Source organism: Ambystoma mexicanum, chromosome 3p (genome assembly GCF_040938575.1).
Source record: "Ambystoma mexicanum isolate Mex_15411 chromosome 3p, UKY_AmexF1_1, whole genome shotgun sequence".
Classification (NCBI taxonomy): Eukaryota; Metazoa; Chordata; class Amphibia; order Caudata; family Ambystomatidae; genus Ambystoma; species Ambystoma mexicanum.
The window spans coordinates 517,158,780-517,185,749 of NC_090925.1; positions in this window are offsets into that span (position 1 = coordinate 517,158,780).

Genomic DNA, 26,970 nt, shown 5'->3' on the forward strand with positions numbered 1-26,970 from the left:
TGTCTGGCTCACCTTTGCCTGCTCATGCTGTTGTATGTGTATGGATGGTGCTGGCTGTTGCGATATGGCTGTGGTATAGCTCATGTGTGCAAGTTGAAATTACATGTTTGTTGGGAATTGTGATGCCATGTCTGAGGTTTGCCAATGCCACTCATGTACAACTGTCATGTGTTTATGAGTCCATTATACAGTGCCCTGATGCCTGTGTTTAATTTCTCCCTGTCTGCAGCGTCAACTGATGAAGAGGGCGGAGAAGGTGCTGTGGAGCACAGCGGCAGGGGTCGCACCACCAGCCGGAGACACAAGGCCCGGCTCCCGTCCCAGGTTGTGATCTCGTCTCGTCGGAGAGTGAGGAGTCCGGTGCCGCGTCCGAGGCCGCAGCTGCCGAAGGGAGGTCCAGGAGGCGGAGGTTGGAGTTGGACTCCTCGGCAGCAGAAGGGGCAGCTGGGACCCCACAGGGCACAATGGAGGAAGATGGCACAGAGTCATCCAGGTTGGTGGGGGGTTTGGTGGAGGAGGAGGCCGTGCAAGCAACAGAGGCGGGGTCTGGAGGTGGGGATCCCACTGGTACTAGTGGTGCAGTGCAGGACCAGGGACAGGAGGCAGCACAGGCCGCCGCAGAGGTGCCTGTGTGCAATCCTGTCCCTGCTCCTGTCACTGCATCATCTTGCACCAGCAGGGATGCCTACCTCCAGACCCGTTCTCAGGGAGGGGATTGGCTTACACCAACTGGCCTTCCTCTCCTTGCGGATGTGGCTATCCTGCAACAGGTTGAGCCTGTCCAAGGTGGGGTGGCGTTGCGTCAACGGGCCATGCGAGCTGACCTGCAGTCTTTCCATGATAAGACTGCACGTCTTCTTGCATGGCTCGTTGACCGCGTTGACCCACTGGGACAGCTCACCATGGCCGGATTCCTCCGTTTCCTGGACTTTGTTCCGACCCCCTCCTCAACGGAACCCCCTATTCCCCAGTCGTCCTCCATGCCATCTTCCCACCCATGTATCACCTGGGTGCCCTGTGGAGCTGCCTCTGACCGTGCGGCCAGGCTGGTGGACAACAGATCCCTGCCACAGTCGGGAGTCGGACGTCCAGCAGGGGTGGCCACATCAACAACTGCACCCCAGCTGGAGGAGGATGTGCAGGCACCATCGGACAGGGCACATGGACAGCGACAGCAGCAGCAGCAGGAGGCTGTAGGTGGGAGCCACGATGGCTCGGGGCCTTCGACATCGGAGGGGCAGGCATCGGCCGGAGGGCAGGAGGACCCAGGACGGGAAGTGTCTTCCGTGTGGCAGCGGTTGGGCCACGCCATAGATGCGGAGCGGCAGCGGGCAGAAGAGGCATGACTCACGATGGTTAGGGCGGAGAACTCCATGTGGAGGGCCCTAAGGCGGGCCGAGTGCCTCGAGGCAATCCGCAGGGAGTTGGAGGAGAACATGTCGTCCCTGCAGACCCTCGGGGCTATGGAACAGGACCGCCTCCGGGACATTGAGCAGGAGTTCGATGATGCCCTGGCCCTCCAGAAGTGAGCCGTTGGACTAGCCCGCTGCCATTGTATATAGTTAATTAGTGTTAGGTTTTATTTTTATTTTTTTATTTGGGGCGCTTGGACTATGCCCCACTTTTTTGTATATAGTTATTAGTTAGGTGGGTTTTATTGTAGGTTTCATTTACATCGTTGGGATCATGGACCCTGGATTTGCTCTTTGTACATAGTTTGACAGTGGATTTGTGGCCTTCATCTTTTATTATTTTTTCACCATAGAGCAATGGATTTTCACTTTACTTTCCCTTTGGATTTGCTTTGTTGGACGGTGACTTTGGACACAATTTCATTACGGTTATTTTGGATTCCCATTTTCATTATTTATTATTTTGGTGGACATGCTGCATTTTGATATTTGTTGCCATTATTGTTTCTTTTGATTTCATTCACTTCATTTACACTGTAATACATTTTTGTTTCTTCAATGTGTGGACTTCTCTCATTGGTTTCATGCCTGCCACAATGTGGGTTTTCACAGTATTGTGTTGCCATTGTGTGGGTCTGACGGACTTGTACTCATGCGCATACTGCTTATTTGTTATCTATCATGTAATGGGTATTTCAATTTTGAATGGATGTAAAGCTTGGTTGGGTGTTTGGACTGAGGTGGCGTGGGGTGTGATTTGGGTGGGCATAGGTGCCTGGGATCTGGATTGTGATGACGTGTTGGCTGGGAGACATGTGTGGGGGCCTGCTGGCAGGTGCCCTGCACTGCTGGGGGGTGGGGGTGCTGGGAGACATGAGGTGGACATGAGTGGGGGCCTGGTGGAGGGTGCCCCTGGCTGCTGGGTGGTGGGGGTGCAGGGGGACATGAGTGGGGGCCTGGTGGAGGGTGCCCTGCACTGCTGGGGGGTGGGGGTGCTGGGAGACATGAGTTGGACACGAGTGGGGGCCTGGTGGAGGGTGCCCCTGACTGCTAGGGGGTGTGGGTGCAGGGGGACATGAGTGGGGGCCTGGTGGAGGGTGCCCTGCACTGCTTGAGGGTGGGGGTGCTGGGAGACATGCGTTGGACATGAGTGGGGGCCTGGTGGAGGGTGCCCCTGACTGCTGGGGGGTGTGGGTGCTGGGAGACATGAGTTGGACATGAGTGGGGGCCTAGTGGAGGGTGCCCCTGACTGCTGGGGGGTGTGGGTGCAGGGGGACATGAGTGGGGGCCTGGTGGAGGGTGCCCTGCACGGCTGGTGGGTGGGGGTGCAGGGGGACATGTGTGGGGGCCTGGTGGAGGGTGCCCCGCACTGCTGGGGGGTGTGGGTGCTGGGAGACATGAGTTGGACATGAGTGGGGGGCCTGGTGGAGGGTGCCCTGCACTGCTGGGGGGTGGGGGTGCAGGGGGACATGAGTGGGGGCCTGGTGGAGGGTGCCCTGCACTGCTGGTGGGTGGGGGTGCAGGGGGACATGAGTGGGGGCCTGGTGGAGGGTGCCCCTGACTGCTGGGCGGTGGGGGTGCTGGGAGACATGAGTTGGACATGAGTGGGGGCCTGGTGGAGGGTGCCCTGCACTGCTGGGGGGTGGGAGTGCAGGGGGACATGAGTGGGGGCCTGGTGGAGGGTGCCCCTGGATGCTGGGGGATGGGGGTGCAGGGGGACATGAGTGGGGGCCTGGTGGAGGGTGTCCCTGGCTGCTGGGGGGTGGGAGTGCAGGGGGACATGAGTGGGGGCCTGGTGGAGGGTGCCCTGAACTGCTGGGGGGTGGAAGTGCAGGGGGACATGAGTGGGGGCCTGGTGGAGGGTGCCCTGCAATGCTGGGGGGTGGGAGTGCAGGGGGACATGAGTGGGGGCCTGGTGGAGGGGGCCCTGCACTGCTGGGGGGTGGGGGTGCTGGGAGACATGAGTTGGACATGAGTGGGGGCCTGATGGAGGGTGCCCTGCACTGCTGGGGGGTGGGAGTGCAGGGGGACATGAGTGGGGCCTGGTGGAGGGTGCCCCTGGATGCTGGGGGGTGGGGGTGCAGGGGGACATGAGTGGGGGCCTGGTGGAGGCTGCCCCTGGCTGCTGGAGGGTGGGGGTGCAGGGGGACATGAGTGGGGGCCTGGTGGAGGGTGCCCTGCACTGCTGGGGGGTGGGAGTGCAGGGGGACATGGGTGGGGGCCTGGTGGAGGGTGCCCCTGGATGCTGAGGGGTGGGGGTGCAGGGGGACATGAGTGGGGGCCTGGTAGAGGGTGCCCCTGGCTGCTGGTGGATAGGGGTGCAGGGGGACATGAGTGGGGGCCTGGTGGAGGGTGCCCTGCACTGCTGGGGGGTGGGAGTGCAGGGGGACATGAGTGGGGGTCTGGTGGAGGGTGCCCCTGGTTGCTGGGGGATGGGGGTGCAGGGGGACATGAGTGGGGGCCTGGTGGAGGGTGCCCTGCACTGCTGGGGGGTGGGGGTGCTGGGAGACATGAGTTGGACATGAGTGGGGGCCTGGTGGAGGGTGCCCCTGACTGCTGGGGGTGTGGGTGCTGGGAGACATGAGTTGGACATGAGTGGGGGCCTGGTGGAGGGTGCCCCTGACTGCTGGCAGATGGGGGTGCAGGGGGACATGCATTGGTGGGCAGTAGTGCAAGGTGACATGTGGGTTGGCTGGGGGGCATGGGCATGGTGGATGTGCTGTCTGCAGGACATGTGCAGGGTAGTCCCCTGTGGTGTGGGCCGCCTGCAGGGGCCGTGGAGGGTGTAGAGGGAACACCTGGGAGGATCCACACTGGCAATTCACGTGTACTGCTCCCCGCGCACCCCTGGAATACACGTACCCTGATGGAATCGCGTGTGATACTTCCCGCGCACCCCTGGAATACACGTACCGTGCTGCTTTTGTGTGTGATACTTCCCGCGCACCCCTGGAATACACGTACCCTGCTGCTTTTGCGTGTGATACTTCTCGCGCACCCCTGGAATACACATACCCTGATAGAATCGCGTGTGATACTTCCTGCGCACCCCTGAAATGCACATACCCTGCTGCTTTTGCGTGTGATACTTCCCGCGCACCCCTGGAATACACGTACCCTGCTGCTTTTGCGTGTGATACTTCCCGTGCACCCCTGGAATACACGTACCCTGATGGAATCGCGTGTGATACTTCCCGCGCACCCCTGAAATGCACGTACCCTGCTGTTTTTGCGTGTGATACTTCCTGCGCACCCCTGGAATACACGTTCCCTGATGGAATCGCGTGTGTTACTTCCCGCGCACCCCTGATGTACACGTACCCAGAACAATCGCGTGTGAAACTTCCCGAGAACCACTGAAATACAAGTTCCCCGCTTGGAGTTTGCTGTTGGGCAGCCCTGTGAACTGATCCAGGGTTAGCGCAGCCCTTTGCGATGATTTTGGAATTTTGAAGGCTTTTCCTTGCTCGAGGGCGTTCTTGGGGGCGTAACTGGCGCTGCTGCAGGGTCACTGCGCCACTCTGCGGCACGGCTGGTTTTGGAGGCTAAAATCCATGAATACGCTGTGCGATGAAAAGGATTTTATCGCACGCGGCTGGCGCAGTGTATCGCACTTTTGTGCGAATTTCTATGAATTACCCTGTTAATCTTTACTGATGAGAGTAGGTGCAGTTCTAGGAATCCAAAGGCGTTGTCGGATAGACATCAGGTGACGAATCTCTGTTTTGGATTTGGACTTCGACTGTCTGATTTCCATCTTCCAGTGAAAATACTTCTTGCAGTTATGCACTGCTTACACCCAATTCGACCCATTGCCCACAAATCTATGCAACAGACACAGCCAGCAAGCCTCCAGTTTTGAAGAAAGAGAGATGTCAAAATCAATGACCAGGTATGTGGTTTACTACCCCAGCAAAGGTGGGGGGTCGGGAGGGGCACAAGGACACAGTAGAGATGAACCCGGAGCTTGGTGCATCTACTTCAGATATTGAGATGTCACCCTTGAAAGAAACAGCAGTGCAGGCAGAGGCCCAGCAGTTCAAGGTAGGATGCTACTATTGCTGGAGCACTGGCAAGGGATTTGGGGTCCCAGACACAAGGTTAGCCTGTTTTATGCCAAGAAGACCAACACTGAGGTGATCAAACTATGCAGAGTGCAGGGAATTGGTGGCACAATAGGATCAAAACTCCTCTTAGCACTTAAACAGGGTTGGAATCTTAAGGACAAGCTTGTCCACGCACTTAACTCGACCACACCAGTCCCCCAAACAAATTAAGGAACCACGAGGCCTACCGCCCCTAGTGGGTCAGCATCCTTGTGGCCATTGCTCGGTCTATACGTTTACCAAAAAAGACAACAATTTTTCAAACTGATTATTTCACATGGGAACTGAACAAGTTGACAACTTCCCAGACTAAAAATGCGATATATGCCATATCGTGCCCCTGTAACGTGTGGTACATTGGCATGAAAACACGGGCAGGGGCTAGAAGAATAACGGAACCTCATTCTAAAATTAGACCTTTGAACCTGCAAGCCCCACTGGTAAGACGTTTTTGCGAGAAAAATCACAGCACCGATTAAATTAATTGGCGCTGTGCAGTCTGTGGCGTCCCTTTGCTGTTCGTTGGTCTGTCTTTGCTGGCTATACTTTGGAGGCGGACTCTCTTTCAAAATCCTCGAGAGTCTGTGAAGCAGTGCAGAGTTGTGAAGTCTGTGCGGGGCGCCAGAGCCTCCCCCATTGAGGTTGTGTCCATACAAATGCCAGACATTAACTATTGAGAGGCTTGCCTCGCGGTCAGGTGTGTGAACTATACGGCAGTCGGAGACTCAAAGAACAGGGAGTCTTGCAACCCGCCATTTCCAACCGTTCTACACGTACGATCCACCTTCTTTCCGCAGTGAAACAGCTAATCTTGTCTTTAGAACAGGAGGTGCATGTAGTGGACCACAAACTCAGACTTTGCCCTACTGCCAAGATTTGCATTTGCACTTCTGACTAGCATTCTGGAATTGGTTCACGATAGTTGGCATCTGGCAATTAACTTTTGAATCATCTAGTATTGTGTTAGCCTACTATTTGTGGAGACTGCTGGAGGTTGGGGGGGGGGGGATCGCCTTTTGATCCACATTGCTGGGGAGTCCGGGTTGGCTATGCGAGGTAAAAAAAAGATATCACCTCATGAGTGAAGTTGTCTCTCCCCCTGACGATGACAAAATGGTGAAATCTCTGCAGCAATAAAGAGTCTGCACCAGTCTGTACAGATGAAGGGAAAATTACCTTCTTTTTTTACCCAGAAATCACTGAAAACATACAGTCAGGTGGAGTGCATGATTTCCGATAAAACACTGGTGAAATCAGTCAATGTGAGTATTACTGACTGTGACATATCTGGCCCAGTTTTATCTCAAGTGGGGCATCTTGCATACCTCCATATTAAATGCCTGTGTTAGTTTGGGAAATGAAATTCAGGCAATCAAGAGCATTCAGGACCGACTCAGTGGGCCTCATTACGACCCTGGCGGAAAGTGACTGACCGGACCGCAACAGCGTAAATAGCGTTTCCGCCATTGCACGAAGGAGCAAAGTGCGGCTAATCACGACCCATCGGGCACGAGCATTACGCCATGGCGGAATCCGAAAGGCTGCGATGGCGGAAATGACCCCAAAACGGCCCTTACCGCCGCCGTACGCTGCACCAGGTGCAATACCGCCACCCATCTTAGCGGTCACCGTAATGAGCGGTCACCGTAACGAGCGGGCACCGCAAATTACGGGCACCGTAAATATACGGAAACGGAAGTAAAAGCATGTGGCCGGAACGGGAAACAGCACGCCGCACAACTATAAAAACCGAATCCCAACACAACCATTAAAAATCCGACCCTGACACACATCCCAACCCGTTAGCAACCCCAGTTAAAAAAATAAATATGGGAAAGGTAGCCAAGAAAGCGTGTGACCGCAAGCGGCAGGTACACTTCTCCCGAGAGGAACTGACCGTGCTCACCGAGACCCTCCAGGAAAATGCCGCCGTCGTCTTCTCCAGTCAAATGACCAGGACGGCCCTTGCCAACAAGAAGGCCATATGGGCCCTGGTGGCACAGCGCGTAAGTGCGGTGGGGACAACACCCCGCACGCCACAGCAATGTCGCAAGCGGTGGGACGACCTGCGGATCCGCGTACGCAGCATACTTTCTGCGAACAGGAACATCGCCACAGCTACCGGGGGGGGTTCAGAGTCGCCCATCAAGTTGACCCCCTGGGAGGATATCTGCGCCTCCACCATAGGAATGGAGAGCATAGAGGGAGTCGGAGGGATGGAGAAAGGAGTGCCGACATCCGGAGAATCAGGTAGGTTGGCCAAGAGAAACAATGCGAAATCCACAAACCACGAACATGTGCAGTACCATGTGACCCCATAGTGCAATACATACTTTGCCCTGACAGCGCCCTCTAAAAGTCAGAATGAATAAACAAATCAATCAAGATGCCATAAACAACCCCTACATGTGCAGCATGCACCCCCTAACTGCAGGCAGCCAAATGAATGCATCCTCAATCCACACGAAAATGAGACCACCTCCAAGGCCCAGTCCCAAATCAGCCTCATGTACCACCCCAATGCATTTGATACGTTGCCATTCCAAATCCGACAGACCCATAACTAACGCTCGCCCCTCTTTACTCCACCACAGGGTCCGATACCAACGACGAGCTGCAGGACACCCCTACCAGCACGCCTGCAAAGAGGGCCAGGACCAACGTCCCAAGAGCCTCCACCTCAGGTGCAAGGATCAAGACACGGCAGCAGCAGGAATCAAGTGGCAGCACACTGGAGGGGACTGCAACAGGCACCCCAGCAGCCAGCAAGTCCACAACCCCAGCACCACAGGTCCCCCCAAAGAACGTATCTGATGGCACTGCCTCTGGTGGTAGCAGCACCATAGGTGACACAGCTGTCATGCCAGCATGCTCCGACACGGAAAACAGTGCTGGCGACGTAGGTACCATCCATGACCTTTCCCAATCCCCCTGCATGTTCCATCCCCTACACCATGACGAAACCACGCAGGGGCACCCTGAAGACGACGACTGGCCAACCCCCACAAGTCCTGTGCCAAGGCAACATGTGTTGAGCAGCCCCCCTGTCACACCACCGCAAATGTCCATGGCCCAGCAGAGGCAACAGTCCCTCGACCTGCTGATCGAGCAACAGCAGGAAGTGTCCACGCTACTCAAGGACCATGCAAATGAATGCGGGGGTTCCAGGGCAGCCATGGAAACATCCACCGAGACACTCAGGGCACAAATAGAGAAAAGTAGTGAGAGCCTCAGGGGAGAAATGGAGAGAAGCACCGAGAGCCTGAGAGCACAAATGGAGAAAAGCACCGAGAGCCTGAGAGCACAAATGGAGAAAAGCACCGAGAGCCTGAGAGCACAAATGGAGAAAAGCACCGAGAGCCTGAGGGGGGAACTGCATGCGACGTCCAAAGACGTTTGTGCTGAACTTGCTGCTGTGCGCCGTGTGCTCTCGGAGCTCTCACAAACCCTCAGAGACATGCATGGACGCGAGCAGGCAGAGACATCATCCGTGGCAAGTTCCGTCCAGGGCAGCCCCCAACGCAGATCTGGCAGGAACCTGCGCTCCACGGGCAGGGGTGCCCCTGATACCCGTAGAGGGGGCTTGCAATAGCGTCCAACCACGGACAGCATGCATATTTGGACACTGGTGTTGGGGGGAGAGGAAGTAGGGTGGAGGGGGTGTGTTGGGCTTCACTGGGTGGCGGGTCCATAGGGTGTATAAATCAAATCACATTAACAATACAGCATCTCATAATCATCCAATGACATGTGTGGACATTGATATTTGCGTACGAGGCCTTCATAGGCGTACAGTCCACAATGTGCCTGTACTACACACACACAGTGCCACAGGTCCCCTTTCCGTGTAATAGGCACCATGCGTGGTTGCTAGAAGCATGCATCTATGATGCTCTGTCGGATTGCACGTGCATCCTGTGCCTCATGGACTCCTTGAGGTGCCTCCACATTCCCACCCTCATCATCATCATCATCTTCAGGTGCATGCAGTACAGCGTCAGGGGGCATGGGCACATTCCTACGTATGCACATGTTGTGCAGCATGACACATGCCATGACCATCTTAGAAACCTTCTCATGGCTGTACATGAGTGCCCCGCCAGACCTGCTGAGGCTGCGGAAACGAGCCTTCAGTAGGCCGAATGCCTGTTCAATGACCACACGGGTACGTGAGTGGGCATGGTTGTAGTCCTCCTCATGCTCGTTCTGTGGGTTCCGGATTGGTGTAAGGAGCCATCTCTTCAGTGGATACCCGGCATCACCTGTATGAGACGAATAAAGGGTGTCAGTGGAATGATAGTGCTAAGTAGCCCCCCCCCCTCCTGCAAGGTCATTGACGCATCAAATGGGCCACGATGTCATGCATGGAATGAGACTCACCGAGTAGCCAGGATCTGTGCCCTGCGTGTCGCTCCATGTAGCGTGGTATTCTTGTGTTCCTCAGGACCATAGAATCATGGGTAGATCCTGGAAATCTGGCACAACAATGCGTAAATATCTTGTTGGAGTCACACACCATTTGCACATTGATTGAATGAAATTGTTTCCGGTTGCGGTACTGGACCTCCATGGCATGTGGGACAACCAATTCAACATGGGTGCAGTCGATGGCACCAATGCAACCCGGGATGCCGCCAAGTGCATGGAATCCCACTTTTGCGTTGGTAATCTCCTGGTACGTGCGTGGTAGTGTGATGTGGTCGTCGGCGTGCTTCAGGAGGGCATCGTGCACTTGGAAGAGTGTCCGTGAGAACAGTGGCTGTGAAATGCCATGCAACTGTCCCACTGTGTGCTGGTAGGTGCCTGTGGCCAGGAAGTGGAGTGCAGACACCACCTTCAGTAGGGGTGGGATGGCGGTTGGGCTATCTATCATGCTCACGAGGTCAGCATGTGTCATGTCCACAATGGCGATTATGGTGTCCCGGTCCAAACGGTAGAGGGTGTGGATCTGCTCAGCAGTGAGGTTGAACGGATCGGCTCGGAGGCGTGGGATTGCGGGCCGCCTGCGTGGTGGTAGTGGCAGTGCTTGTGGGCCTTGCTGACCCTGCCTTGCCCTCCTCCTCCTCCTTCTCCTCCGTCTCCCCTGTGCGCCCGGTTGTTGTACCTGTTGTTGTTCGTCGTCTTCTTGTAGTTGTAGCACTTGCAGTGCTATCTGGTCCCCCAGGCCCAACATCGCTAGTCCTGCCGGTAGCATTTTGGAGTGGGAGTGGTTGTGGGAGGGGTTTGGGTCTGCTATATATGTGCTGTCGGCCTGTATGGCCTCCACCTGTGCTGATTGAATGATTCTGTGGCAGATGCTATCCCTTCTGGCCGAGCACGTCCCGCACGTAAGGCTGCATTTGGCCGCATGGCATCTTGGGATTGGAATCATGTATCAAATCCCGATGGCAGTGTGATGTACTTTGACTGATTTTCATGGTATGCTCCCATTGTTACACATGCTATGATTGCAGCCGCTTACATACCTGTGAAGAGTCAGTGGTATGTAGGGCTCGATCGATGGCCGACCCTCATGCAGCACAGTAACGTACTTCACCGACGGGCGTGGCGTCCCATTTGTGATTGCAGCCAGTTAGCATCATGACACACAGCCGCACTACATTGATGTAATTGTGAATGCAAGCGTTCACAGAAGCCTTTTCGACGTAATGTTGCAAGTGAGGAATTCGAAGGCCAGCATTTTTGGTTTTGAAGTAGCGGCGAGGATACGCCCACAGGTCTGGCTGGAAATGTAACGTTCTATTGTAGAATGTCCTTGGGACATGGCCCATAACGAGCAGGCAATGAATGATATGAATTGAATGGGATGCGCAATAGCGTAGTGGACGATAAGGCAGGACGTTCCCAAATCCATCTTGCTTCACAACACTACAGATCCGGCCAGGGGCACAGTGGTTTTTGCAGACTGCATTACGCACAGACGCGATGGAAGTTTCACATATAATGTGAGTGAATATTCATGCGTTTTCATTGCGGGATGAGGGAATGATGAATGGATGCATGGACTGATGATTCCGTTTAGGGTCTGCCATGTACATGGGTTTTTTGAATCACTCCCCTTCCCCTGCGCTATGTGATGCAAGGCTGCCATAGTGGGACATACGTCTATCTGCCCTTGTCGGATCCTCCCTGTCTCGACGCGCCTTCATACACTTGTGTCTAGGCACGTTACTAATCCCATGTCATGGGTTCTATCTTGACGGACGCATGCACAGTAACCGACGTTGCCAATGGTGTATTTAGCTCGATTGATTTCGTTATGATTCGATACTGATTTAGGGGTGTGTATATTCCTTTGGAGTGGGCTAGCATGCATATGGGTGTGGATTTGGTGTGTTGAATGAAGATTGTAATGCATCATGAGTCCCGTAATGCAATCGGTTAATTTGTGTTTCTTTTGGGTGACAGGTATCTCCTGCCCTATTGCAGATGCCATCTCTACGCCACTCCTCCAGATGGTTTTTACTCTCGACTCCTGCAGCTTCGGGTGAATCAGTGGAGCACCATTTCGATCTTATGGGACGATCGCCAATGGGCCACATGCCCTTACGCTGTACTGGTGGCTAGGTGCAACATTTCGGCCTTTCAGCTCGACTAGTGCCTGCCTCATGGGACGGACCTGCGGTTCTTGCCGCTTCCATGTTGCCTTTTGGAACGTTGATGTAGGCCCTGTGTGCCATGATGGTACAGGGCGTCACACAAGTGGAAGCTGGTCAATTATTGCAGATGCAGCCCTCGGTGATGATGGTTGTTTTGGTGTTATTTTGCAAATTGCTGTGGGGCCTTTGTCATTTGGATGTGCATTTAAATTGTATTCCGATATTTGTCGTGTTGCGTTGTTCTTTGCAGGTGATGTGGCGATTTTCGCTTTGTGGCGGTATGTATTGCGAGATGATCTGCATTGTGTTCCGCCTTCTGAGTTGAGTTGTGTGGTACAGTACTGGCCGCGTTTGCCTACGTAGCACAGTATGGTCACGGATAGGGGCTGCCATTGTGACTGTTTACATGATGTGCTGTTCAGGGGCGGGGGATTGGCTTTTGGCCGACTGGTGCCTGTCAGCCAGGTCGATTGGTGGAATGATGGGATGTTCAGAATGTGGCTGGTCACAGGTGACTGTGTTTGCGTGCGTTTGTTGGAGGGGGACTGGGGTCATGTCCATTGGAATAGCTTCTGTATTGATGCCATCTGTGCCCTGCAGCTCCCATCGGCCCCTCTTGGGATGAGCCTGGCTGCTCAGTCACTCTGCCAACTTGTGTGGTACATGCTTCTGCTGATGGTTGGTTTGTTTACTGGCAAGAGTACAGGGCTGGTGCAATCCCCCTCAGGATGCTGTTTTGGATGTTGCCTTGCGCTGGTGGCAAGCGATGGGGGACTACTGTTGTTTTGTGTCATGTGTTCTTGATTTTCATTTTGATGTATTGTACCTTCACATGCCTGTGCTGCGTCAGTACGGCTATGGTGACATGCCGTACATGGATGCCCACTCACGGGGCGCTTTGAGCCCCTGCATGCTTTTCTACGTTGGCATGCATGGGTGAATTGTAGATTTCACTGGTTGCATAGTGTGAGTACATTGCGCCTGCCAGGAGTTGTGCAATGTGGCCAGGGAGTGGAGTACAGGCACTCAGTGGGCCATTTACGGTTGGTTCACGATGCCGTATTTCTCGCCATGGCGGAATGGTACTTTACGACGTGCTTGATGGCGTTCAGTACATGTCCGCTAGGGTCAGAATTCGCGTACCGTTGCGCCATGGCGGTGATTCCGGTTTTGCAAGGCGCGCGTGCGCGTACTTGGTGCAGTTAGCATTGCCGTTCACTGCGGTGTCGCTAATGGCATCGTACTTTACGGTGACGGGTCATGATCGCAACGAGCGGTGTTCGATGGCGGTATTGCATTTCCGCCATCATTTTTCCATTTCCGCAAGGGTCGTAATGAGGCCCAGTGTGTCACTGGGTTTATTTAGAATTCAAGAGGAACCTGAAGAAGTAATCCCGGATACCCTTTTGCCTGTAACCTATACTCCTAACAACACTTCAATGACAAGGGATGGAACTTCCCCACCCTTTCAAGGAGATGACTCAAGCTGCCATGATTCTCTGGACGCTGGTCCGAGTTCACTTGCTGCACCAAATAAAGTGTTGCAATCCATTATTTTCCTATATGACATGGTGGCTCATGTGGTGAGAATGAACACCCTAGCATTAAATGAGATTAGGACAGCTCTACCAAATGGATCCCAGCAGTATGCCCAACCGGATAGCGTCTCCCAGAGTTATTTATTGCGGTCAAATTTGGCCGAACCATCTAGCTCCTCCCAAGATCGACCTATAGGCACCATTGTAATCAAAGACGCTGTGCAGCGTGCTGTTGCAACACCAGATGACACATCTAATAATGAAGTCACAAATCCAATTTTTTACAACAAAAAAACCCAAAGAACATCAAAGGCGAGTCAAAGATCTCGAACAACGGTTCACAGAAATGTTCACTGAACATCATTCGTGCAGCTAAAAAATAAAGGGCCTTACAGAAGAACAAACATCCACAGCCTCCTGAAAGGATTATAATTATCGACGACACCCTGAGTGTGGTTAGTACTACTCAAGCTGGGTAAAGCAGTGAGAAGACACAAGATTACTGCACCTCAAGACATTTTCTTCTTCCTCAACAAACCCTTCTTCGTCCTAAACGGAAAAAGACTAACAAGGTGTCAAGGGCAGACTGCAATCTTTCTGAATCAGCAGGCACCTCGACAACCATCGTGCCCAGGAAAACTAAGGGGAGATTATTAGTAGGACAGTCAGACTTGGCAGAAGTACCATGTAAAAGGAGGATCAATATTGACCCTGTGGTCAAATGGAAGATGCAAACCCCTGAGCCCGTTACTTCATCTCAGGCAAGTCAACAAGGCCAGGGGGAAGGGGGGCAGTCTCGTTCTAGCCCAACAGTATGTGAATGGGACTAATGGGTACATCCAGACTGGCTATGGCGCCTCGTCTCGGAATAGTGATGGGTATATCCTAATTTTCGAATCTGTGTTTGAGGATGACTGGGACATTCCTCTAAACAGACACATACTAATGGGCCTCCTATCCCAGATATGAGTTTGATCTCTTCGTGCCATATGAAATTAGTGCATCTATTTAACCGTACCTGATTGGGTATATGTGCTGTACATTTCAACTCGAAGTTGATCGAGAAGTTAGTAATGAAACAGCAAGAAGAAATTCTTTTAAAAGGTTTTGAATGTTACCAAGCATGCTATGGAGGGCCCAGTCAAAAAGATAATGACAGGGCAAACATCAAAGTGAGATGTCACTATGACGTGGACCAACGTAACAACTGGCAAATATTAAGCTGAAACACTGGCCAGGCTTGAAAGTGGGCTGCATTGCATATGCTGATGACCTCACTTTATTGGATTATACTATAGCCGGACTTCAACAAACACCAGCTTCTAGGGGTGGAAAAGCACCTGAATATAAATCATTTGCAGATTAACGCAGGAAACACCTACATAATGGTTAGTACAATACATAAACAGATAAAACGTACACTTGGAAACTAAATAACATGGCAATTCAGAGACTAAAATCAATCTGCTACTTGGGCTTTATAATATTGGTCAGAAACCAGCATGGACAACACAGATCACGAAATGATTTGTTTGTGTACTTCATTATTGAATGTTGCACTATGCTTATTCATTGATCCCACGGATCGAGTTCTATAGAGCTTAAGTGTCTCCCATTGTTCTTTACGGCTGTGAACTGATGAATGTCTCCAATAGGAAGTTCTTTGACGGCCAACATTTTGAAACGAGTTCTAGGACTCCCGATCTCAGTTCCAATTACTGTTATCTTATTGGAATTGGGATGTACCACATGGTGGTCACAGTACAGTACATCAAGAGGAGTCTTTCTCTATAGAGCATGCAGGGCAATCTACTCTTGAGTTTCATCTCAGGGCCCTACTACTGAAGGACGGCAACCCCTTTTTGAAAAAACTTAAGAGGCAATGAGAAAACATGCTTGCTGCTATTTATTTGAATGACTCCGAGCCAGACGCCACCCTGAAAAAGAAGATTAAAAATGGAGATGGATTGATGGATCTTCAAGACCTGCCTCTACTCAGGCCAGGAATTCCTCTACCTCTAAATTGTCGAAGAGTGTATCTAGCTAGATTTCCATCTTCTTTATATCGGGATTGGTATCTCAAATTCAGATTAAAAGGCCTTCCTACTCTTGAGGTTGTGGGTCCAAAGCTGGGCATACCTAGGGCAACGCGAACTTGCAGACCGTATGGATCAGCTTCTATAGAGACTTTATTTCATCTGGTGATGCTTTGTCCTTTTTTGTGCCTGAGTCACAGAATTGGTAGTTTTGGATGATTCATCCATTCTCCCTCCCAGATTTTAACTCAGAATCTACAGTGTAGGCTTATGGCCAGTTCTCAAGTTTCGCTCATTACAGCCCTGGTCAAGATGCTGATAGACATCTTTTTAGAATTAAATAAAGATAACGGAGCAAGGCGCACTGGATCTTATTTGCTTATACAATTATTGATTGGGGAGGTTTCCTTTACACAGATAGCATTTTATCAACATAAGCAGTGAGGTATTTTTTTTTCTCTCTTTCTCTTTCTTTATCTGCCCCCCCAACAGCATGTTGTCTTCTTTTCAAAACCCTGTCCCCCCCCACCACCAAACAGCACATTGTCTTCTTTTCAAAACCCTGTCCCTACCTGGATTCAAACCGGAGGAACATTGCTGCCATATATCATGCCTCCCTCTAAGAATCACTTTCCCCTCCCAGATGTGGATACAAACGTGCCTCCAAATACCAGCGGAGGACCCTAGTGGTTTAAATACTACGTACATAGGAAATAGATGGGAATACATTGTAACCGGCGGGTCAGTGATATAACCTTCAACTCAGGTGATGAGGTTACAATATGAGAGGTAAGAATAGTTTGATTCTTACACCATTATCACACATGGGGCCTCATTACGACCCTGGAGGTAACCATGGCGCTATTAGCGCCATGGTTGCCTCCAAAACCTTACCGATTTCGCCATGGTGAATGGAGCAAGTACCGCCCCATTCCAAGGTTGACGGCGGCGGTAATTCCCCATTCATCATGGCCCTTCCCCATTCCCATTTTAGCCCCCAAGGCAAATTGTGGTACCGTTATTACCTCTAAAGTCCCTTTGCGGGTCCTGTCCTTTACCAGCCGTTAAGGGAAGATCCGCAAAGGGAACTCGTAATAGGGCGGTAAGGGATTACCAATGCCCTTACCGGTACCGGTAATCCCTTACAGCCCGGGTCGTAATGAGGCCCATGGACTTTTCGATATATTTTGTGGCAGTAACTGATGCCACATTGTACCCTTTTTCACAGAAGCCAACAGACCCAGTAGACACGCATACACCAGTGCCATCTGACTCCGATTTTACAAACCATCAACCTCACAGTACTGCGTACCACAAATATGTTGGTAAGATATCACCTCACACTGCTCATAGTTCTTGCAAGCTATTCAATACTATAACATATTGAGCTAGCCACTATAAATAAGGTTCTTTATACCGTTTTTTGAAGGCATCTGCTTGAGGCCACACTCTTTAAACTACTTGCACTAAAGACTTGGCTGCATCAGTGTTGGAGAACCTACTTGAGGGTAATTTAAAAAGTGTACCCTCCCGTAGTGAAAAGGGGGATCCCGCACCCTTCCCTGGGGCCAGCCCTTAGTGCAATAATCACTCCTAATCACCTTCCCACACAAGTAAGTATTTATGTGAAGCACAGTGAACTCAGTCTAGAAGAAAGCCAATCACACAGAATATATGATGCTTGCATTTATTACCACAGTGTCTAATGAGAACGAAGCAGCATTTTACAATAATATGGAAATGAAAAGTGCAAGCTGTATAACACCAATTGGCAGTCACAGATGAATATGCAATTATTTATCTTACGCTCCTAGATATTGTAGATGGAGATATGATTGGATCACACCCAGGACCCTCGCCAGTCGAAGTGCCCGGCACCCCTCGAGAGAGAGGAGGAGAGGACTGGCCAAGCTCCCCACAGGCCTGCACCAGAGCGGGGATGTGATGCTAGGAGTCTCGGCCCAGGTAGTGCATGGCTGGTCATCCAGGCGCTGTTCCTCTTCGTGCACGCGTTTCACCAACAGCCCAGGATGAGTCCCTCCCTCACTGGCCCAGGTATAGTTCTCTTATTAGGGGCTGCACGTCAATCACTATGATGTACCAGCTCTTCGAGAATCTTCTAGGCTCACCCTTCCAGGCAGCAAACATGTTTTCGCCTGGAAAGTTACAAGACTGGAAACAGCCAGTCTTGGCTCCCAGGCTTCGTGTACGTTGTTTTGGGAAGCGCCTTTCTACATTCCTGTGTTATCAGTGCACCTGACTTCGCAGAGCGCAGAAGAGACTGGCCGTGCCTGGCTCCTACAAACTGCACAGGGTTTCATGCAAAACTAAATGTTTATGTCTTGAAGGGCCTTCGCAGTTGACCACTCGCAAGCATGCTGGCTCACTCAGATCGAGAGGCTGGGCTGGTTTCAGCATTTTCCTCCATGCTTCGAATAAGCTCTAATACACACAAGATAGCTCAGTAGGTTAGTGCAAGTGCAGGTTACTGCAAGCGCCTAGAGGCTTTTCGCTACACCTCCATTCAAGTTTGCCAACTATTCGAACATGGTGCTGTGAATGTTATAACATTTAAAAAGTGTTTCTCCCCTATATTTTATTTATATTTTGTTTAAAGCACGGGGCACTGTACAGTGTGTGGGTAAGCCAGCATTTCGGCTGGCATCTTTTAACAGTAGCACAGTACTGTGAGGTATGTGCATCTTTTGGAATTAGTCTGTGGTCAGGTGTTGTTGAAAGAGCCATGTTTCAAGAGATTTGCAAAATTGGAGACTTGTGGGTGAATCCAGACACTGATCGAGTTCCAGAGGGTGGGTGCATGACAAGAGAAGGATTGTTTGCAGGTTCTCTCTTTGCAGGCAAGTTGTGATTCAAGCAGGTTGAAGTCATTATTTTCACTTGTTAAAAGAACCACTGGTGAGCACAAGAGTAAACACTGGTGTTCTGATGAAGGCTCAGCCTTGAAATAACATCCAAGAGAGGCAAAGTTCTTAGGAAGATGCTAAAATCAAATGTTACCATAGAAATTATCACAGCACAAATAGACCACATCATACCATTCTCACATTTTGAATTATTGGCTTATTGTGCATAAGCATATATCTGTAGAAAGACGGTATATAAAAATGTATAATCTCTAGATAGCAATGTAGGTCATGCAACCTGTGTCTCTGTGCTCCTGTTATATTGTTCTTCGGGTCTATTTTCACAATCATTTCTTTGGATCATGGTTATCCTGTAACAAGATGTTTTGTATATAACTTTGCACAAAGGTATCCAGTGTACTACAACAAATAATTTGTGTACTTTTTGAGTTCCTATTTGTACAACCTGACATTGCATATTACAAATGTGTCCTAAACATTTCCTTTTAAATAAAACTTCTCTCAAAATTGTATGACACGTAATAAGGTGTCTTGTGCTATATGTGGGGTCATTTCTTGTATTTGCTTGGATTTGAACTGTGCCATTGTCAGCAATGGCTATCGTCCTGTGATACTACATCCTGCAGTTATGCACTACTTACACCCAATTCGCCCCTTTGGGAACACATTTATGCAACAGACAGCCAGCAAGCCTCCAGTTATGAAGAAGGGGGATATCAAAATCCATGACTGTGTACAATACATAGTTTACTACCCCAGCTAAGGTGGGTGGCCCAATGATCCAGTAGAAATTAACCCAGAGCTTGGTGCAGCTACTTCAGATGTTGAAATGTCACCCTTGCAAGAAACAGCAGTGCAGTCAAAGGCCCAGCAGTTCAAGGTAGAATGCTACTACTGCTCGAATACTAGCCTAGGGATTTGGGGTCTGTAATCAATCCTCTGGCATCCTCACAGAATCCCTACCTAAAGTCTCCTCCCAGGTGGCATGGAGAAGGTAGCAGCTACCTGATCCTAACCCTGGGTGTGGTATTAGCTGGGTGGATCACCTGGGAGGAGAAGGCCCACAAAGGAAACAGATGATTTTGTTAGGTTTGAACTATTGGTTAAAGTGCAAGTGAAATACTTTTGGAGCAAGAAGAACTTCATCAGAATTTGGCTACAAAACGTACCTTGCTTATTTGAACTTTTGATTGAAAATCCTGCTTTGAATCTGGAAGGGGAGGATTAGACCCTTCAATTGACTCATTCTGTCATCGAGCCCCTGAAGTCGGTATCACAGCATCTGTGGAGGGCCAGATCAGCAAAGGCTCCCCATTCTGCTGCCAATGCCGGTTGTACTTAAATCAAGCCATGTTTGATGCTGAGTGATCCCAACGGCACTGCTTTTCAGAACCTTCAACCAAGTGCCTGCACCTCAAGCCCATTCGACGCTGTATTGTGCCCTTGCCAAGCCAGTCATCTGCTAGGCTCAAATCAACTGCTCTATGCCAGGACCCAACTCGAGCTGCCAGAGACTTTCTTGCTAACTTGAACCAGGGGTTACACCCTGATGACCAGACTCGCTGCTTTGCTGAAACACGCATTGGAGCAACAGGATCACCATTTCAACAATCACTGCCTGCTGACTCAGACCACTAGAACATCACTCATTGGCGCTTCCCAGCAGTTACAACTAGACTTGATCCGGCCTCTGACAAATCCCAGTGAGCGGCCTGGGCCACTTTGCTGAAAGCTGCATTTGAACAGCACAGAGCTACCACATTCGAACCTGCCCGATATCCGCTTGCCCCATGCGCACAATTCAACATACCCAAACCGAGCTTGGTCCACTCGCTCCACTGCTCGCTGCAGAGTTTGATGCTGTCAAACCACAAGACGGTACTATTAACAGCCCCTGTGGTCCAGTTTTGGGCCCTAGAGACTGGTTAGACCACATTCTCTTTTTGCATCCAAGAAACATATTAAAGAGCATTGAATAATGAATCAGAGGTGTAAGATACGTTTTTTTGTTGTTTTTTTTTAAAGCTTCATTGCTGCAATCTGATTATTCTCATGTCTTACCTTGGGGGCGGGGGATGGGGGGGAGTGTTTCTCTATTTAGTTAGATGCAGTATTTAGTGTTTTCTTAAAGTATATTTATTTTTTATAGTGCCTTGATTGGACATTCCCTTTATTTTGGAATGTTATGCTTTGCTGTTTTTGTTGCTACTGAATCACATTTGCACTCCTCTGGAGTATAGCCTTTCTTCACCTCCCACCTCCCCTCTTCCCCCCACATTACCACAAAAGGCAAAGGCGGTATAACTACTAATTGTGCTTGTTTTATTGTTCTGGTTGTGTTGGCTTTTGGTTTGTAGCAGTATGGTGGCTGAGTGGGGATTTTAACCTCAACTCATTCTTGTACTTGTGTAGGGCAGAATCCAAATGTGTCCATTTGTATTTGTCTATGAGTGTACTGAAGAAAACAATGGGATTGACTATCTGTTGCAGTCTAGCTCCATGAGAGACCCATTTTGCACACAGAAAAACTGAACGCGCTTGTTTGAAAGTGTTGCTTTTTGTAGTAAAGGTACAAACCAAACTTTGATTTGTTGAAGCCCAGTTCTCTGTGTTTGCAATTTATTTTAAACACACAGAAACCCAGTTGTAATTGAGAGAAAAATGGTGCTTCCCTTGATCTTCAGAAGGATATGTCGGACATTCAAACGCACCATTTTTTTCAAATGAAAGTGGGAAATATACTAATTGCAGTGTATTTCTTTTACAAGAAAATAACTATGGATGAATACGGATGAAAATGTATAAAAAAATAAATACCATAAAATCAGGAGCCTTACTTGTATTCGACTTAGATTTACGTGTCACCAGACTGGCTAAGGCATAAGATTATTACATTTGGAAACCGAGGTGGAGAAAATTACAAAGCCACCTCTGCCTACAGGAACTTGTGTTCCAGCAGCCGTCTTTCAACCTGCACTGCAGTCATGGTGCTACGAGCCAGGAGGATGTCTAAGCAAAGGCATATGTGTGCACTATAATTTTCACATGGAGCAACATTAATGAAAGTAAAGTTCTAACTAGCATACCTCCTCCTTTCAGTAACCATTACCTTCACATGCACACATAGGAGTGTGTGGCGTTTGGAATCACCCTTTCCCCAAGTTAGTTTAGTTAGGGTACTGGTAGCACAGTATCCTCCTGCTGCACTCGGAGTACCGGCAATGAGCCGGGAAAAGGGGAGAAGTGGGCGCACCTGAGATTCCGTTTTGGAGCTGGGCAAATGTTGGGGACGGGGTTGGTGGGAAGGGGGCTTGGGTAGTTATTGGAGGGCGGGGTCGGCCTACAGACACGAACCACAGAGCAGAAGAACAGGAATACTGAATGGAATGGGGGAGGACAAGATCGGAGAGGACGGGTGAACTTAGAATAATAACCTGGAACGTAAAGGGCCTGAACAGTTATATTAAAAGGAACCGGGTAATGACTTATTTGAGACGCTAAAAAAAATAATCGGCGTAGCGCTGTTGCAAGAAACCCACCTAACGAAGGAGAAGCAAGACAATTACGTGGAAATTGAATGGTATGACCCTGGGGCAGCCTACTCGGCATATGCTAGAGGACTTCTGATTTGGATAGCACCACACATCCCCTTCAAACTCCTACAGTCCTTTGCAGACAAAGATGGGAGGATGTACTGCCTACTATCATTTTCTGACTCCTGGCTCCTCTGCAGCCTCTGCTCAGAAGAGACCAGGTCAGATTGGGCCTTCTCTAATGCCATCAGTTGCCTATTTGCCAGATCTTGGCCTTCAGCACATTTGTCCTGTATGGCTCTCATATGTAAATATAAATATGCCGCTACCCTGGCAATCTTGTTGTGCTCATCCTTGGCCTTAGGGGCCATATATAGTTCACTCAGGGCCACATGTAAGGGACCCTGATCTCTCCATATATCTGACCCTGTTTCAGTGATCTGGGGTGCGATTGCCTGCAACCAGACTGCCTGGTCCTGATGAGCCCACTCACCTCTCACAAATAGCTTATGTAAGAGGTGTTCTCTGGCTATTTTGATATCTACCAAGGTCGTCATTCTGGAACTTGAATTCCTTCCTGGTTTACAGATGTTTGTATTTTATTTTGCAAAACAGACCGTTTCCTTAGAGCGTTCCTTTGAGGAGTGCTTTACAGTGTACCACAGCGTGGTGATCCGACCTGTTGTATGTATCCCGTCAGTTAGCACACTGTATTAATCTGCACAAGTGATAGATCTAATCCAGAATCCCCGGCTACGAGCCCCCACTCTGTTAAAGACTCCAATCAAGCAGTCCCACTAAGTCAGTGCCTTGTCTGGGATTGCTCAAAGGAAGCCCTTATTTATATATTTTTATGATAAGTTATAATCTGGATGATGAACCCTTGTATCACGCCCCTCTCTGAGAATCCCCCTGACCCCACTGAGCCAAGAAGTAGGTTTGTTTTGCAAATTGAAAAGGTTTATTTGAAAAATTAAACAATAGATATATATCACACTTTTATAATAAATTAATATTTGATATCACACTTAGACATATGACAGTGATCAAAAATGGATGATGTTATACTAGCACACTGGTTTAATTACTTAGGAGTAGTATAGATGATAAGGTAGCTGAGAATGCTTTATATGGTACAAGGAAATGCAGCCTGTAACTAAGCTCTTGCAAGTAACAGCGCCTCAATGCCCATGGGTTACTTGCGCGCTATATAAATTTAAATAAATAAATAAGGTGGAAAAGAAGCAACACAGGAATAAACTTGATATGATTTCAGCAAAAGGTAATAGAATCACTTTTCCCCTTTTGGCAATTAACCCCCCCCTCCTCTATGCAATGTAAGGAGGTGGAAGTAACACACAGTCTTCAGGAATACAATCACGGTACAATACGAATTCAATTCCCCTCTAGCAAGCTTAGAGAAACAGGGATGATTTTAAACACAGGCAAAGTACTTAAAAGGTGGTATGCAAAGGGAAAAATATGCTAAAAATGATTTTAATTCCCTCTAGAGGTTCAGGGTGAGGAAAGCAAGAAACAAATATTTTTACACGTGGCTGAAATGAAGCAAAATGTCAAATCGCGGCAATTTAGTCGCGTGCGTCGAGCGCAATTATGGAGGAACTATAAGGAGTAGCAAGGAGTAGCAAGTTAGAGCTTGTTGGAAAGCTTAGAATCTCAGCTTTAAAATAAAAGTTAAATCTCGCTTCTATCACAAACGGGCCAAGAGATACAGACGATTTTGTGGAGGTAGATTTTCAGAAATGAAATTTTAAAGTTTCAGAATGACAGATGACAGTTTTGCAGCTTTAAAGTCACAGAAGGACACACAATGCTATGGTGTAGTTCTAGATAGGTTAAATAGTTTGAATTAGATTATTTTAAACTAAGAGACTGGTTTTGCACAGTTCTGGCTGAGTACTCACACTATATTTTGGACAGGAATGCGACTTCGTCACGGATCGGGTCAGGATTGGCTGCGGTTCTCTCGCCACTGGGTACTGGTTCTGCGCACAGCGATTTGGGTCAGCTCTCAGCGATCTGGTCTGGGTCTGGTCTCTCTGGATCTCTGGTCTCTCTGGATAATTCTGCCTTCTGGGTCTGCTACCGGTTCTGGCAAAAGTTCTTGGCAAAGAATTCAAACAGCTCGCCCAGCTGTTGAATAGTTTGCAAATGATTTGGAGGCCTGCGAAAAAAGGATTCGGTTTGTGGATTCAGGCCTCTCTGCTACAAGTTCTGGAGTTAAGTTCTGGTCTCTGGAGATTGATGGATTTGAAGTCTGGAGTCTCCCGGCAAAGCGTCCCGCAAGAAAGTGGAAAGTGAATGTTCCTGTCTGGCTTCCAGTGGCTCTTTTTATGTCTTTAGAAAGTGGGTGTGTGCGTACCATAACTGAGCCTGCCCCTCTCAACTTATCATTGGCCCAGTTCTCCTCTCTCCCTTGATTGTGGGAACTGAGTTGTGAGTCAGAGTGATGAGGTAGGTTTATGGTCAGAGGATCCTACCCTTGTCAAATTGCACACAAATCTATTTCTGATCCAAATACATATTTCCCAGATACACAAGTGGTTGACATTACATGTACATATTACAGATTACTTATGGTACATTCTGTTCCAACTCTGATGTTTCTAAGAGCTTGCAAAACTTATTTTCGTTTTTAGTTGGTTTACCAATATCGGATGTTTACCAAAAATGCCACACATGTACACCGCCTTTCTACACATATTCCAGTAACTTTTCATTTTTCTAGCGTGAACCCTGTGTCTGCAATCTCCATAATTCATGGGGTTTTGCCTCAGAACATGGTACAGAGTTCTAACACCTCTTAAAATGTGCACAGAAAAATCACAAGAATGATGATGTTATTTATATAATTTTTACAAGTCCGCACTATGAATTATCCATCTTTTTAAAAATATGCTCTGGCCCCGAGGGGTGTGGTTTTCCAAAGCACATGGTGGAATTTCTGGTTTATCCACTTCCCCCAAGCTCAGCTCGCTCACAGATGCAGTGCCCCTCCCTGTTTCCTTCCAAGAGGAAGCCATTTACGACCCCCCTAATTTAACATTTGCCTGGGCCAAGGACAGTGCTTTGTTTAGTTTCCTGCAGTCCCCAGGTGCCACTCCCCTAATTCAATCAGAGAGGTGTCATCTCCTTTTGGCAGGGGCAGCAGAATGCAGCCAGGCCTGGGAACACAGCTGCTGATCAAGTTTCAACTCCTGTCGGGGGGTTAGTTGTCAGGCAAATTCAAACTCTTTCAGCCGGGCTTTAGCTAAATGTCACTTTGGTTCCCAGTTTTCTACATTCAAACCAAACTTGCAATTTTTACACATGCAGCTACAACACTGATTCAAAACTATGACATTTAACAGTTGCAAACTATGTGACACTCCACAGTAGGTCACTCATTTATTTTAAACATTTATATTTTAGCGTCTTTCAGTCCAATTTAACTTGAGCTGCTGACATCCACAGCTCAGCCAGTTTTGTTATAAACATTGTTTTGGGCTCTTTCTCTTTCCATATTTAGTATGCACACAAGAATACATTCTGCCAAATGTCTTTTGGTGTTCAGTGAGATTTTTGAATATCTTGCAATGTTTAAAATAGGCATTTTTAGCTTGCATTTCAGAGAAACAAAGGTGATTTCAAAGCGTTTTTTGAGCCAACAGGCCCTGCTGTTTTTCCTTGGGCACCACCTTTTACCCATGGCGCTTCCGGTCCCTCACGCTCACACTGGTGGGTAGCAGGTCAGGCGACCATTTTGTTGTGCGCAAAGACTGCGCGGTTCTCCAGGATTCTGGTGCAAATGTGGGCTTTTCCGCCCTCTTGGATTTCCTTAGCCCACAGCACCAAATGTTGCAGCATAATAGTCCAAACGTCGGTCATGACACCCAACAAGATAGACAGTACAGTGATATGGGGGGCGATTTTATTTGTGTTCGGGTTCCATTGATAGACAGATCAGACGACAAGACCATGTCCCCAACCACCTCGGCTAAAGCATTAAGTACATTGCTGCAAGCCTTTCAATTAGTAGATGTGTGGAGGGTGAAACATCCACAAGCTTAGTTGTACTCGCATTGTTCTGCCCAACAGAACCTACACACGAGGCTAGACTATGTGTTCACAGGAGGAGAAAGGATACACAAGGTCACAGTTGCTGAGTACAAAGCCAGGGTCCTGTCAGATCATGCCCCTCTGGTTGTGACATGGCAGGTTTACCCCGCTAGGGCCAGGATCCCGACGTGGAGATTGAGGGTGGAGGCACTGAAGGACAACGGGTTTCGGGAGGACCTGAGGGTGGAGGTGAAAGAGTATTTTTAACATAAAACTGGCAGTGTAAGCTCGGCTGGGACATTATGGGAAACCATTAAGGTGATGGTGCGGGGAGTAGCTATTGCCAAAACAAAGGGAATGCAAGAGGTTATAACGCATTATTTTACAGAAGGTGGAGAAAAAATTGGAAACGATTATGCACGAAGGCAACAGATCCCCAGAGGAGGCCAAAGGTTGCAGAAGGAGTGCAGAGATCACTGGGAATGGCTATGCAAACTGAGTTATAAGAAATACATTGAGAGACAGCATGGAGATAAGCCAGGCAGACTGTTAGCCTGGCTATACAGAGTGAGCCCTTCCCGTAGACGATAAGGGCAATGAAAGGGATGGAAGGAGAGTTACCGGAGACCCAAGAGGGCGTGAACAAATGTTTCTGAGTATTATATGCAGTTGTATGAGGACTCCGGTGAGGGAGATGAGTTGGAGCAGAGATTCTCCCCTTCACTATTAGAAATGTTGAATGAGGCACTAAATGAAGGCAGGCTGACGGAGTCGCTGCAGAAGCGATAATAATTTGACTCCT